The sequence below is a fragment of the Melanerpes formicivorus genome, unplaced genomic scaffold, assembly GCF_026170545.1.
Source record: "Melanerpes formicivorus ecotype bairdi unplaced genomic scaffold, bMelFor1.0.p_v2 SCAF_92, whole genome shotgun sequence".
Taxonomy (NCBI): Eukaryota; Metazoa; Chordata; class Aves; order Piciformes; family Picidae; genus Melanerpes; species Melanerpes formicivorus.
In genome coordinates, this window is record NW_027142444.1 from 1,818,266 (window position 1) to 1,833,526 (window position 15,261).

At 52.3% G+C, this 15,261-nt stretch overlaps 1 long non-coding RNA gene across 2 annotated transcripts in view; it reads right to left on the reverse strand.

Annotated features, from left to right (window-relative positions):
• Positions 1 to 15,261, reverse strand: part of LOC137455179 (uncharacterized) — a 173,213-nt gene that overhangs the window by 119,799 nt on the left and 38,153 nt on the right. Inside the window, exon 1 of one of the 2 annotated variants that reach the window (XR_010990792.1) lies at positions 2,296 to 2,605. The exons of the other annotated variant lie outside the window; for it this stretch is intronic. This is a non-coding gene — a long non-coding RNA (uncharacterized lncRNA). Of the gene's footprint in view, positions 1 to 2,295; positions 2,606 to 15,261 lie in introns of those variants that run through there. 2 annotated transcript variants of the gene reach the window in all.

Genomic DNA, 15,261 nt, shown 5'->3' on the forward strand with positions numbered 1-15,261 from the left:
TACCTCCCAAGCCTCTGACGTGAAAATAATCCTACTGAATGGCACCAGCAAGCCACAGGTTCAAGGGATGCTTTCAGACCTTTGGGAGAAGGTGCCAAAAGCTGACTTCAAAGGTGACTTCAGAGCTCCACCATTCTGGGTCACAGCTACTTGCTTTGCAAGGGCAGCTCAGGACAGCTTCCTTGCCTGTCTCGCGGGAGCCCTTGGCCGACAAAAGACTGCCAGGGCACAGGAAAAGGCAGAATGCCTCGGTGCAGCACACCACAAAATGCTGCTGTGAAGCTTCACACTAGGCAGCCAGGTTCCATCAGCACCCTCAGGAGCACCCACAGATGGCAGGGAAAGGGCTGCTGCGTGCACGAGTTCACTGCCATCCCACACTGGCTCTGCTGGGCCCTTGCCCCTCACAAGGAGGCATCAATTCTGGAACCACCTTTGCAAGCTCAAGTGTCCCAGGCTCCACAAGAGCCTGCTCAGATCTGCAGCTGTACTTCCTGAGATGCCCAGGAGGAAATTCCCTCAAAGCACTGAGCAAAACACCAGTGCTGGTGACCAGTGTCACGAGCAGCAGGGAGAGAAAACTTCAGAGGTGAGGAGCTGATGCCAAAACAAAATCATCTGACTACCAAAACGGCCTTCTTGCACCATCCTATGCAGCACAGACACTGAGGCAGCACAGGCAGAGCTGGCAGCCAGGGACACGTGTTCAGGCACAAATAGGGCTGCACTCATTGCACCTGGAGAGGGGAGCAGGGCCTGTGCTTACACACAAGGTTTGCAATTCCTTGCCAGCCTCCAGCTCTACCCTAGCATCATGCAAGACTGCAACCACCTCCAATAACATGAGGTCAGCTGCAAGAAATGCAGCAAACAGTGGTTCTGCCTGTGCTATTTCATGTGTTAGTACTTCCACCGTGTATTTTAACATCCCCTGGAAGCTCTGGTTTGAGGGTTTAGCTTTAATAAACACCCACAATGAAGCACTCTGTCCCAGATCACCTGCAAAGCCTCTCTCTGACTCAAAAGCAGCATCTGGTCCTTCCTCCATCTCAACAAACCACTCAGAACTGCAGAAGTGAGTGTCAAAACGATTACTGTTGAGGGATGAGCGGGGTCCCTGGAGTGGCTGCCAGAGGGAGCCTGCAGACTGGCCATAATGCCCCTCTCCTTCTGATGGGGGAAGGTTGGGGAGGAGAGGGGGGGTTACACCCATCTGATCAGAACCCCCCCTGATGCCAGCAGGCTGCATCAAGCAGTACCTCTGGAGTCAAATACCTCACTGCACTGCTGAAAGCTGAGCAAAGGCTTTGCTACAAGCACCAGGGCCACATTTCCCCATCTCTTATCCTCCAGACTGCATCAAGCTCAGACATTGGCCCAGTGCTCTGGACATGGGCAAGGGGCATCTACAGAAACCCCTTTCCCATGCCAGGAAGGCATTTTTTAACCACTCCTGCTGTTCCAACACCTAGAGCCCCATCCATGCCTCTCCTTGCTGGGAGCTGTATCATGTCCTTAGCTTCACAGGAGGCTCTCTTTGTCCCGCACCTCCCTGTCCCTGCTCCTCACTGCTGCAGGCCATGGGGGACATGCCCCTTATGTGACACACAGGAAGAGCACATATGTCAGCTCATTCCCTAAAAAGCCAAAAGCCCACTTTCTCTCCCACAGCAGCATGTGATGAGCCAGCTGCCTGCCTTGAATGGACATTTTCAGAGCAGCTGAACAAACCAGCGCAGTGCTGACACTGGTCCAGGAGCGCAGGGGAAGAAAGCAGAGCTCCCACTTCTGCTGCTAGAAGCCTGCTCCTTTGTAGCAGAGGTGGCTCCAGCAGACACAATGGCTTTGTTACAGCACGTTTTATTCAGGGCTGAAGCTCTGAATATTCAGCAGGGCTCCAGGCTAGTGATTCTGTTGCAGCTAGGTTTCTTGTCTTCCAGGAAGCCCTTGACAAAGGTCACAAACAATTTGCTCGTTCCTCTTATTAAAATAAAGATGGAAAGCATTGATGATAGCTCTGCCCAGCAGCTAACCATCATCTGTAGCAGTTCCAACATATGCTTGTGAGATAATGAAAAATATAGCATTAAATACAGTGGCAGATTGAATCTTGTTTCAGGGTAAATATAGTAAGTCATTTTTTTTTCCTCCTCATTTCCTCAGAACCTGTTTAGCATTAGACTGTTAATATCATCACTGATACATGACAAAACCATTGCATAATATACTGCCCTGGAAGCCAGCCCCCCATAAAAGTGAGGGATGACAAAGTGTGGGCATCATTCAGGCACTCACCGTAATGAACTGCTCCCAGCCAGCCCTCTGCCAGCAGCCTTCCGCTTGCAGACCTCCGGCCGCCCTGGCTTCAGCTCGGGCCCTGTGCCTGCGACTCCCTCACCTTCCAAGTCAGGCTCAAGGCATGGAGTCCCCTCAGACTTCTCCTTAGGTCCTGTCACTTTGCACCTGTCCTTGGCCCTTGCAGTTGGGTGCTTGCTGTCAGAGCACACCTCAGATGGTGCTTTGGCATCAGCACACGGGACAGCTGCTTTGCTTTCTCCAAGGAGCCTTCAGCAGAAGCCTGGGCAGAGTTCTTCCCAGCCCTCCAGGGGTGCCACCTGGAATACACATGGGTATTTTCAATTTAAATGCAGCTGGGGTTCTCAGTCCTCACATCCAGCTCCACCATGGCATGGACCACCAGTCATGACTGAGTGTACAGAGAAGGTCAAGCCACGGCACTGGGGGTTGCCATGAACCCCAGCAGAGGTCAGATTGCACCACCTGCACCAGAGCAAGCTTCACTTGGGTTTACTGGTCTCAAGGTATTTGTCTAGCTGTTTCCCAGGCTCTCTGTGAGAGCAAAGTACCAGACTCCTTGAGTGGGGCAGGTTTTGAAGAGATGGAGGCAAGGGGCCCCACTGCAGGCTGTCCACCTGAGCCTGTCACTGCACAGCCCAGCAGCACATGCTCACCGGCCCTGCTCTTGGCATCAACAGCTACTGTCTAGGGCACAGCACTCTCCTGGGGCAAGCAGCCCTTGGGGCTCGCAGAGCACAGCCCAGCAATGGCAGTTTCCCTTGAACAGCTTCATGAGAAGCCTGACTGAAGCTACTGCTCCTGTCCCCCTCTCATGCTAGGTTCCCCTCTGTCATCACTCATGTTATAAAAAGGAGGCCTCAGGGGACCAGCTCCATGTCTCCAGTCTGCCTGTGAAGCCTTGGGGGCTGTGGGGCCTGCAGTGGCAGTGCTGCCTGGCAGAGCTGAGCTGCCATTCACACAGCACTGCTGCTCACACCCACACTTGTCCTCCCCTCAGCTTAAAGTCTGCATCTTCACTCTGGACACTTCACCTTTCTTGCCTATTTCCTCACAATTTAACAGATGTCAGCTCTGGGGCCTGAAGAAGCCAACAAAACATTCCTTAGAGCATGGTCTGTAGGAGCCCCCAACCAGCCATGCTCAATCAAACTTCAGGTTGAAAATAGCAATCAGCTTATTGATAACTACTAAACATTTCTGAAACACTTGGAGTGCTGCATTGAGCTTTCTCTCATGAGGTCACAGAGTAAAAGAAATCTCCTCTGAGTTGCTGGGAGCTCTTTTAGCAGAGAAGCAGCTGACTCTCAGCTCAGGTACACCCTGCAGTTCTGTTGGGGGGATCCAAGCAGCCTCATTGAGCTGTCCACTCCCACCACCAGAATGTTAGGGAATCACAGAACTGTCAGGGTTGGAAGGGACCTCAAGGATCAGCCAGTTCCAACCCCCCTGCCATGGGCACAGACCCCTCACACTACAGCAAGTTGCTCAGAGCCACATCAAGCCTGGCCTTTAAAACTTCATCAGTTGGCCCATCCTGTAGCTGGGAAAACTGAGCCTCAGCAAGTGGTGCTGCCTGCTCCCCATGCTGGAACAGCTCTCAGAAGCACCTGAGCACAGCGAGACATGGGGCAAGGCATGGATGCACAGCTGCTGGAGCCAGTGGCTCTGGGGCTTGAAGGCAACCATCCAGACTGGTCTGGAGAGAGAGCAGGGTGGGAGCAGAGGGCAGGAAGGAGACAAGCAGTCTGCAGTGCCATGTGCAGGCTGAGGAATTGCTGCTAATGATGAGCACAGCTTTGCTGGCTGAGAGAGGCGTCAAAACACTCCCAGACCCGCTCAGCTGGACAGTGTGGTGGGGTCAGCCAGGGGTTATCACACAAGCACAGAGCCAGCCTGGCCCAGCAGAGCACTGCCAGGGCTAGCTCACACTTCTGCTGCTCTCCCAGGCAGCCTCTGAACAGCACGCTGCTAAATGTTCACATGAGCGCTGCTGACACAGACTGCTCTTAATTTCACCAGACAACTCATTAGAAAGCCAAGGATGTAATGAAATACACAACTAAGTCCTAAAGTGGCAGCCTGGGTAAGCCCCAGCTCTGCCCTTACCCCAGATACGCCATCAGCTGTATGCTTCAAACAGCTCAGGACCTGCAGCACTGCTGGTGCTGAGCACGGCTGGCTCCGAATGCCCCCTGGGGAGGCTGCATTTACACAACCAGCAGCAGCTGCCCAGCCCTGCCTGCTCCTGCCCTGAAGGGCTCCTCCAGAGCACAGCACCACCAGCCACCCCCTTCAGAGAGGGAGTCCAAGAGACCAGACTTCTCAGGACACTGAAAAGGGGAGGCCAGGCAAGGGTTATTATCAAACCATGCAATCATCATTAGGGTGAGAGTCTGTTGCCAGCTGCTGCTCACACATCCTTCCTATCAACAGCTGGCCACTGACCTTACACAGCTCCAGAATGTATTTTTTCAAGCATCTCTTGTTGATGTTTCCATCCTTTTAAGCCACTCCTGCTAGTAACCAAGTCTGTAACTCGCTGTTCCCACCTGCTAGGTCAGCTGATTGATCGTGGGCAAACAGCCGGCCGGTGCTCTGGCCGAGGAGGGAAAGCCACACCAACTCAGCTTTTCAACACTGACATGTCATAAAGCCTCCAACAACACTAAACCTCCAGCAGATGCTCCAGCTCATCACTCACCTTTCTTCTGGCCAAGGAGGAACAACTTTTCAGAAGGTTCTTAACCTCCCTGAGAATCACAGCACAAGAAACACCACTGCCAGTGTCTTGATCTCAGCCCAGCAGCAGCGTTCCACCGGGCAGGCAGCACTATGCAGATGGTCACGGAAGGGGACGGGCCATCTTTCAATGGCCAGTTGCAAAGTGACACCAACACTTTGTCACTCCAGCTCCCCACTTAAGGCAGAGTTGGAAATTCTTCATAAAGAAGCATTCTGCAGATGGCAACATTTGCAGATGATGGATATCACCTCTAGGGAGCCCGAGAGGAGAGGCAGCGTTCGGTGCCCCTGGCACTGCCATCCATCACAACACCAAAGTCAGCAACTTAAAGTGATCTCTTTGCTGGGGAGACACTCAAGCTCTCTGCACCTTGCCAAGAGGTACAGGAAACTCTCTCACTTGGTGAGCCAAAGGATCGTTGGGACAAGCTCTGACACAAACAGCAGTGTCCTGCCCCCCTCAAACAGAATGACTTCAGCATCACCCTGCTGAGTTCCAAGCCTCACCACCACAGGCTGCTCATCTGCTGCTCACAGGACCCTGCAGGAAGCTGTATCCCTGCAGAGTGGCTTCATCAGTGCAGGCACCTGACCCATGATGGTGGCCTGCAGAGTCATGACACTCCACCAGCACCTTCCTCCTTTGGCACCAGACCCACAAGGTCCCGGAAGTGTTGCCAGAGAAGGGAGCCAGCCACAGGCTCTCACAGCCTGAGGCAGGAGTGGAGCCTTCCCTTTCTCCCTGGCAGGAGGTACCTAAGGTCACAGATACCAATCTCTTGTGGAGATCTTCTGGTGAAAACTTCCAGTTCCACTCTGCTCCCCCTACCCCCCCTATGTCCCCATATGCAAAGGAATGCAACCCAGCTCCACAAGCCAGTTATGGTTTGGTGGCCCAGCAGATCAGCTGAACTGCTGACATCTGGATGGATGGAACAGCTCGTTCAGAGGGGGCTCAGACACTTGCACACAAATACCACACAACTGGATGCATGGGGAAGGGCTCCCAGGCAGCAAGCCTCTATTTACACCCCTGAAGTGGAGCAATGCCTCTCTCCCATGTCTGACCAGTGCCCAAGCACAGCTTTCCAGCTCCAGCCTGAAGCTCAGCCTGCATGAGCAGCAGCACAGCTGCTGTACAGCAGAACAGACACAGGTTACAGAGCTGCTCAGCTCACTTTCCTCCCTTGCTCTCTCCCACAAAGCTGCTTATCCCAGAGCAGCAGGATTTACCCCTTCACTCTGCCTCCAGGTACTAACAACTCCTCTTTTTGTGTTCTGCTGCAGCCTCTTCCTGGCTTCCCTCTTCCCTCCTCCCCAGGCACTCTCTGCAGCCCTCCTGCAAGCCTGTGTTTATCTCTCGATTTGTAAACGTTCCAGCTCCCCAACATCTGTCTCTGTGTGGCATAATCTTACTGATGAAATATTTCGTGTTTTCCTTGAGCCTCCATCAATATGGCTCTGTGTTATCAGCTTAGCAGATGGAGATGCAGAAGGAATAACCTCAGCTTACCTGGGTGATTTTCCCCTAAGTCCATACTTATAGCACCCCAGGTCAAGAGCCACCATGGCTGTGACATGCAATGTGGTATCTCTGCAGCAGACCAGACTCTCTCCTCTGACAGCACAGGTGACTGTTGCACTCCAATTCCCCCCTTAGACTCTCCAAGTTCTTCTCTCTTGAACACATATTTCCCACCCCATTTCATACCCGCTGAAGAAGCTCAGGGAGACAGCCAAGCCCAAGGAGCTGAACCTGGTTTTCCCACACACCACCACACTCTCCATCTACACAGCCCTTGGGCAGATGGCTGCTCCTCTTGAGGCACCCAAAGAAATGCCCCCAAGAATCCCAGCCCACCACGAAGCTGTGCCATGCACATTCCCATGCTCAGAACTCCCTGGAGCAGTTCCAGCACCAGGGACATCAGCAGGTGCCTTGGCACAGGCTTTTGTCCACCCAGGCCATCACTCCTTGTGTGTTAAATGCACACAAAACATGGGAAAACCAATCCCTGTGCTCAGGGAAAGTGCCTTGATTCCCTGCAGTCCTATGGACAAGGAGCAAGAGGAAGCCCAGCCAGCTCCTCCTCAGCCCTGGCAAGGGAGCCTGCAGTGCCTGACTCTGTAAGCAGGCTCCCAAATCCAGGACCTTTCTGTGTTCTTGAAGAAGCTCTGTGGGAGCATGCAGGCAACTCCTTGCAAGCCACACTAAGACTGCTGCAGTTGTTACCCAGAAGCAACGTGGCAAACCCCAAGCTAGCTCCTCTCCAAGACAAAAATCATCATTTGTTTCATCAGAGAGAGTCAATACAAATAACACAAAGATCACCACCAAATCATTTTCCCACATGCACCTTGCATTTTGGAGGTTCCCCTCTTCCCTGCTTCCCTGTTCCAGTCATTACAGAGCTAAAATGTTTCCTTGAGGCTCTCCCCACTACTGAGCTCAGCCTTCCAGCCTGCCTTGCTCCTAGGCACATCTAGAGCTTGTGTTGGCCCTCCAAGGGAGTCCCAGACACCTGCCCAGGACATGGCACTACAACAGCTGCCCTGTGCATGCCCAGCACTGCTGGAAGTCTCCTTTCCTTACTGCTTGCCCTTTCTTGCAGCTCAGGGACCCTGCTCTGAGCACAGAGGAGGCAAGCAAGCAAGGAGCTGAGAAGCCAGCCTGGCCAGTCTTTACTGACCAGGGCACCCAGCAGCTCAGCCCAGCCCAGCAGAGAGCAATTACTGGGCTGCAGGGTATTTGCTGTGCACTGGGATCTGCCAGGCTGGGGGAGGGGGTTATTTATTTGGTTTCCAATCCTATCTGAACAAAGGTAAACACAGAGGGATTATAAATGAAATAAATCTGAAGCAGAACAGAATGGGGGTGGGTGGGTGGGGGGAAAAATCTCAAGAGGGTCAGGAGATAATGAAGATTATACCTCAATATTGGGATTATGATGTTAGTTCTTTATTTCAATAAAACTGGATAGAGATCTTTTATATCAGGGACAGAGCTTAGCTGTAAGGACAAAGTAATCTTCAGGGAATTATGCATAGAGGCTGGACATCATTTTTATTGGATGGCTGATGAACTGGAGAGCTCCAGGATAGCCTGGCTTTAATTTGTAATCTTAATTTTCATATCAATTGGTACAGTTGGAGGAAGGGGGGCAGATGCAGAGGCACTCTGCTGCTCTGCTAATATTGCAGCATTAAGACAGCACATGCATTAAGGCTACAACTGTAACTCATCTAGGATCTGAGCCTGTCTTTCTGTCCGTCCATCTGTCTCCCATCTTCGCATCCACCTACCCTTACCTCACCAAGACATCTCCACAGTGACTCAAGGCCAGGAACAACCAACCCAGTGTAGTAACACAGAGGGTCAGTGTTGGTGGGAGTGCAGGGGCACCACAACCCTTCTCCTGTAATCCAGTGTCACATTTCCCCCCCCCAAGAACCATCTCCAATGCCGCTGCCAGCGGCCAGCTGCTCACCAGCAGCACGGTGTGCAGGAAGCACGCTCAGACACATCCCATGTTTGGGCATCAGCTTCATCCTGAGCCTCTGCTCTGAAATGAGCTGACACCAAACCATGAGAGAGGATGTTCCACTGTGCTTTTGAGTACAGCCTCACCTGAATATAGCTCCTGAGCCCCACGTGCAGCACAGCCCTGTCAGGAGGCTGCAGACCCACAGCTTCTGCTGAGGGGGGATGGGGCAGCGACTCAAGTGCCTCAACCCTTTGGTGCTGGACATCCTGGCCACCAGGGATGAGCAACTGCCCTGCCACTGCTGTATTTCATGGGCACCACTCAGCTGAACAAGCAATGGATGGAAGCAGCCAGGCTATCCCCCAGCCCCTGTATCCCTCTGCCCCTCAATAAGCACCAGAAGCCCCAGCTTTGATGGACAGCTGCTTTCATAAGGGCAGCAATAAGCAAGGCAGCTCCCAGCATCAAAACAAGATCTCCAGGGGCAAAACTGAAATGCCCAAAAGATTTACACTCCCTTATGCAGCTATCCTGCAACCCCAGTCTCTAAAACATGGCTATTGTATTGGTGCTGAGGGAGAGAAAAGAGAAGGACCAAACTTAGCATTCCATTGCCCAAACATACAGCTGCTGGACAAGGCAGAGAATAGCTACAGCTATCCTCTATAACCTGCCAGGTGCCCAAACAAGGCATGGATGGCAGCAGGGAATCTGATCTCCTGGCACCTCAGCTCCACATGTACATTTGTCTGTGTCTTCAGTCAGTCCCCACTGCAGCTTTTGTTCCCAAGATGACACTGACATGCTGACAGAAAGTGCAGGAGCAAGCTGAGGAAAGGGCTCCCTTCCCTCCTCATCCCCTGCCTCTCAGCCCTCTCTCCTCAAGTTCTTCCTCTGCCTCAGACCACCACTCCAAGCCACCAAAGGAAGTGACTGTAGCAGGCAGGGCAGCAGGGGGGACTGGCAGGAAGCCCAGGGAGAGGGTGGGAAACCATCCCAGCTAACAGCAGCTCATAAAACAGAAGACAGAGACCTGTGGGAGGACATCTTACTTTGGTCTTCCAGAAAGCCTCCAAGGCCTTCCAGGAGAATGAAGCAGTTGTGCACAGACAGACACTTTGGCTGCAAGTTAGACAGAGGGCTGAAAGGAGGGGGAGAGGAGAGATTAGGATCAAATGATCAATTAATGTAATGGCTGAAGATTAACGAGGAGGTGCCCCAAGACACTAAGACCAGAGTTATTTACAGTCCCTAGTGATGATTTAGAAAAGGCTGAGAAATGAGGAGATGACCCACGGAGATAATACCAAATGGTTTGGATTAGTCAAACCTAGAGAAGCCTGGAAGGAAGGAGAAATAAAAGCCAGAGCTAGTGCAGCAGAGACAGAGAAAGGTAAGGAGCGTTGGCACAAACAACAGCGCTGCAGGGCCAGGCTCTGGCCAGAGATCTTTGCAGACCTGAAACACCAGCCAGCTCTCCTGGACAGGCAGCTTGTCCCTTCAGTGGTACAGCCAGAGGGGAGCACAGCAGTGCTCTGACAGTACCTAGGCACAGAAGCCATGCTGCAACACAGCTGCAGGTACACTGTGAATGAGCACAGGTTCCCTGTAAGGAGCCTGGGTTTGGGGCTTTCCTTTAACTACACAGAATCAGAGTTGTCAGGGTCAGAAGAGACCTCAAGGATCATCCAGTTCCAACCCCCCTGCAGTCCTCTGAAGCAGCACATACCAAGCACTTACACCTTAGGTTTCACTGTTCAACTTCTGTCATTATGCTACTGCATGTTCCAGAGGCTTCTCCCTCTTCAGCTCTCTCCTGGCACATTTGGTCTGCTCATTGTCAGCACAAAGACACAAGGCTGCTGTGTCACCCAGTGGAACATTCTCATGCTTCTGCTGCATGACTCCATCACACACAACACCTGAGGCTTACCAGACATTAACTTTAGCACCTCGCTATACCCTGGTGTCCACAGGTCACAGGTGATGTTACATTGACAAGTGTAAAAGGCATATCTAAACCAGAGAGCAAGTAGTGGAATTCAGGTGGAGGAACAGAAACCCTTCCCAGATGGCCAAGGCCTGTCCCCTGGAGAGTGGGAGTGCAGGGAGGTTGGTTCTGTTAGAGGCAGCACTTCACAGCCCGCCCTGTGCTCCTCTTGCTTCCAACAGTTTAACTTCTAAGCCAGACAAGGAAAGGTACAGCAGAGGTGTCTCCTGGCTGCTCTGCCTGCACTTCTCATTAGCCCATCACACTGTGCCACCTGAAATACATCCTCAGTGACATCCCCATGCCAAAGAGATCCATCCTTCAGCCAAGGAATGAAGCAAAGCCTGGCACAGAGCCTGGCAGCGTGCCCTGGGGACAGCTGAGGCACTGGGTTGCTGGAGCAGAATACAGACTTCTCCAGGTCACTTCAGCTCCTCTTGCAACCCAGCTGGGGAGTTTGTCTTGGCCTCAAGAAACCCTTCAGACAAAGTTCAGAGAGGAAAAGAACTCAGGGAGTCTGGAAGCAGACTGCAGGTAACTGGATGCCCCAACACATCCCCAGCCAGGCCACAGCCAGTCCTCACTATGCCAGCTCCTGAGAACTGCAGGGCTGCCGCTGGGACTGCTGTCACAGCACCCTGCAGAGGCAAGTCTTCATCACCACTGCTTCCAGAGGCTCCAGCCATTTGGGACTCAAGAGCCCAGAGGGCTCAAGGCCACCAGGAGAAGCCACCTAGACACACAGGAGCTTAACTATATTGCTTTAAAAGGCCCCCAGTGCAACATCAGCCACTGACTGGCGTCCCCATTCTAACAGGAACTTTCCCAGCTCCTTTTTCCCTCTCAGCTCATATTCTTACTCACTGATTTGCCTTTTGTGCTTGCAGAGTCTCCTGCTTGCTGTACAGAGCCTTGCCCAGTCTTGGTGCGATCTGGGCAGTGTTTGTGTCAAATCCACAATCACTGTGACACTATCACTGCACTATTCCTCGATAGGGTTTGGTACCCACAGCTTTGGTTTTGTCTTTCTCTTCTTGCAACCAGCAGAGCCTTCTGCCATGGAGGCTTAGTGCACCACACAGGCTCAGTTGCACCAGCAGCCAGAATTAGGGAGCACTGCCTCATCCTGGCATAATTTCCTGTTAAGTTACTATCAATGGCAAGGAGAAGCAACTCAAAGCTCCTTTGGATTCCAGCTGTCACATTCCCTCCCTCTGCCATCTTTTCTTGCAATTTCAGGCTTGCTCCTTCCAAATGCGCTTAGTTAAAAGCTTTGCTTTGGGCTCTCAAGGCACAGACTTGAGTCCTAAGTAGCTTTCCCACTGCTCCTGTCTAATCCTCCTATTTATCAACCTGGAGATTCCTCAGCTTTGCTAATCTTTCCTGAGAGCCCCTAATCCTGATGGAGGCTTCCTAAGCAAGGGAGAGCCACACCAACTGCTTGGTAATTGCCATTTGGAACTTCTGGGCTGGCTTTGCACCTTGTGCCGCAGGACTGCGCCACCCGACGCAGCACAGCTGCAGCAGGCCTGCAGTTCCCAGCCTCTCCTCTGGTATTTAATGGCACCAGAGCTTTGTCACCCAGCATGGAGAATACCAATCCTTGGTAGTCCCCTTGACTTCAATGCCCACGACAGGACTGCTTCACTCGTGGCTGGCAGCAGTATGCAGCCAACAGCCTGGAGAGGAATAGGAAGGCTTTTTTCCTGGGGCAACGACCCACCACACCTCACTTCTCACCAAGTACTGCTGCACCAAGCAGGGGCTTGATCCTGAAGGCAGGACTGCTCTTTGTTCTCTGCATCCCACCTTCAGTGCCATGTCACCTTGTCCCACACGACATCCCTCCTCTGCCTGTGCTTTTCCTGCCGTTTTGCACCAAGGTGGAAAGGAAACCAGCTTGCAGAAACCTGGCTTTTGGATACTACCTGCTGGCTACACTTCAGCTTGGTCCTTAACAAGGGCCTTCAACTAGGCCTTGGAGTCAGTGTCTCAGAGAGCAGCTCTCCTCCAGAGCTATTAAGGGCTGTCAAAGCCATCAGCCTGTCTGTGCAGACAGGTATTGTTTTGAGACAGTCACTGGGCTCTCACACCCCCTCCCAAGCTCTGCACAATATCTTTTTAATCAAGCATCACAGGTTAATCCCAGCTTTCAAAATGCAATAATCATAGAACATTTTATATCCTAAACTCATTCCAGAACTGGACATGAAAATACCTAATCCTGTCAAACTACACAGCTTCCTGCTCAGAGCACAGCAGGTAAATCAAACCTGCAACCAGAGGATTAGCAAAGGTTACTCTAATTCTTTTCTATTAAGTAGCACAGAAGCAGATTTCACTGGCTCTCACTCTGTAATTCCCATCTGGAAAAGCTGCCCTGGAGGAAGGAGGAGGTCTGAAGAATGCCTTTTTTTGACATCTGTGGGGAGCCCAGCAACCAGAGCCCAGCAGCAGGGCCTCTGCATACAGCCACGCCAGCGCTGCTCAGAGCGCCGCGCCTGGGACGGCCACACTGACCCAGACCAGCTGTGCTCTGCCCCCAGCGCTGCACATCAGCCTTCCAACCTCTCTCACCCTGCTGAGAGCCAGGAGCACAGGTAGAGGAAGGTTTGCTCCTCCTCCTCACAGGCTTCACCCCCTGGCAGCCGCCTGCTCTACACAAGACTAACCGAGGTGAGCGTGCAGCGATGCCGTGACCTGTGCCACTCCACAGCAGAGCACTAAGAGCTTGCTGCTTGGAGATGCTTGTCCAAAGGACCACCTCCACCTCTCCCCTTTGTCCCAAACATAAAATGAAGACAAACTGATTTTGCTGGCTCCCACTGGAATGCCTGGGAAGATGCCACGGACAGGAACGATGCAACCACCTAGGTCCCAGTCACCAAGAGACAGCAAAACACAAAGGTTCCCCTCTGCCTTACAGATGATCCAATGCTCCCCCCAAAGCCAAGAGCCCACCCTCTACTCACTTCATCAGGGTCTGGAGGAGCCCCATGTGCTCAGCTACAACATGGGTATCAAACCCCAGCCCCTGCTTCTGCATTTCACCAGGAGAACCTTGCAGCAGTGCCCTCCCCCAGTAAGGCCACAAGAGGCTTCTGCCTTGGCATAAGACACTTGGTGATTTTTCCTTCCTACAACATATTAATTACTGTTCTGGCACCCTGGCCTTCTCATGAAGCCAGCTAAGCATGAAATGCCTCTGCACAGAAGTGTTTCATATTTTCTGCCTTATGTGTTAATCACTTCCCTGCTTTCCTTTGCTTCAGGGGGGCAAGAGAAGCCTGAACCCACACAGGCTGTGAGAATGAACCAATGTGTCCAGAGAAGGGAACCTACTGCACACTGCTGCTGCCTGCTCAAAGGCTGGCTGCCACACCAATGCTGTGTCCTAACTGCTGGGCCACAAGGCAAGAACCAACTGGATTCACTGCAGGCCAGGAGCAGCCTCTCATGTGTTAACCAGGGATGCTCCAGATGGGAAATGAATCATTTGTTGGTCCTGTAAACCCAAGTGGAAACTGTACAACAATGCACTGCTGTGCTCTGCAAGAACACCAGGGAGAGGGAACCTGGGATGTGTGCAAGCTTGATCTAAAAGGGAGTATAAAGCCAGGTGATTCCTTTATTCACATCCTGGAAAATCTCAGTTCCACAGGCTCTGCAAGGCAGAGATGCAGAGCTCCAGCTCTGGCAATGACACATGAGAGGAACTGTCAGAAGGCAAAAGCCACTGCTGCAAGGAACAAGAGCTAAAGCCAAGGCAAACACTGCTGAGCTGCCCTGTTTGTGTTTCATGTTTAAATAATGGAGACCAAAAAATCCCCAGAGATCTAGAAGCTGAGAAAGATCCATTACAGACTACAGATCAAAGAGTGGACAGCTAAGGAATTCACCCCAGCCTCCCCCACCCCTCCTTTGCTCTGTTAAGGACCACTGGCTCAGCCCCACCTGGGAGAGCCAGGTGTGACACTGGGGGTTCACAGGCCACAGGAAGCTGTGCTGAGCTCTCTCTGTAGCTTACAATCAAGAGAGGAGACAACCTCAAAAACTCCAGCTCCAGTCTGCCCATTCACCACAGCTCAGGGGTCACCAGGGAGCCAAAAGACCTTCCCTGAACAAGAGACTTCATCATCACCAGCTGCTGTTTGTTGCCAGGGTCTTCTGAGACCCAGGCATGTCTCTGGGAAGCCTTGCTAGCACCTGCTAAACGCTGAGCTCCTTTGCTGCTCTCTCTCAGTCTTCACTCAAGTGTCTCCAAGCCAACCACCCATTCCAGCTGCCAACAAGCCCTAAATATCTGGGCATAGGTGCTTGGCAGAGCCACCAGCGATGGGTGCCATGCCATGGAAGCATGGTGGAATGGTAGCTCAGCACAGCATTCCATCCCAGTCTCTTGACTCACAGCCCCAGAAGCCAGAGCAGTTCAAGTCACTTGAAGACTGAGAGGGAAGCATCAAGCACCTTGCTTCTTTCTGCTTACCAGGAGCACAGGTACAGGCTCACCTCTTGTTCTTCACAGCTCAGTACCAATCACCAGCCCATAATGCAGTGCCCAACTGCCAGCCCCATCCGGATGATGTAGTTATTTCCAACTGGCACTTGGGAGCAGTGGAGATGGGAGGCATTACTCATGGCCAAGAGTACAGATGTTTCTAATTGCTTTCCATTACCAAGAATAACAGCTGTTTACAGCTATCAGCAAATAATTCACAAGAGCTC